Raw genomic sequence first — 202 nt, 5'->3', positions numbered from 1 at the left:
ATTTCTTAAAGTTCACTATCATTTTAAGTATTCGCTTTAATTAAAATAAATTGATAATTAGTGGAGAGCATCAATTTAAATATAAGATCACGAAAATTTTTAAACTTAATGGACGTGGGATAACATCAATTAGTAATCATACACATTCTTAAAAAATTATGAGATGAGAAAAGAACATCTTTGTTAAGTCATAATTATTATT

This window comes from Theobroma umbraticum, unplaced genomic scaffold (genome assembly GCF_002168275.2).
Source record: "Theobroma umbraticum cultivar Fairchild unplaced genomic scaffold, ASM216827v3 scaffold_1682.0, whole genome shotgun sequence".
NCBI classification, from domain to species: Eukaryota; Viridiplantae; Streptophyta; class Magnoliopsida; order Malvales; family Malvaceae; genus Theobroma; species Theobroma umbraticum.
Note: the sequence above shows the minus strand (reverse complement) of the source record.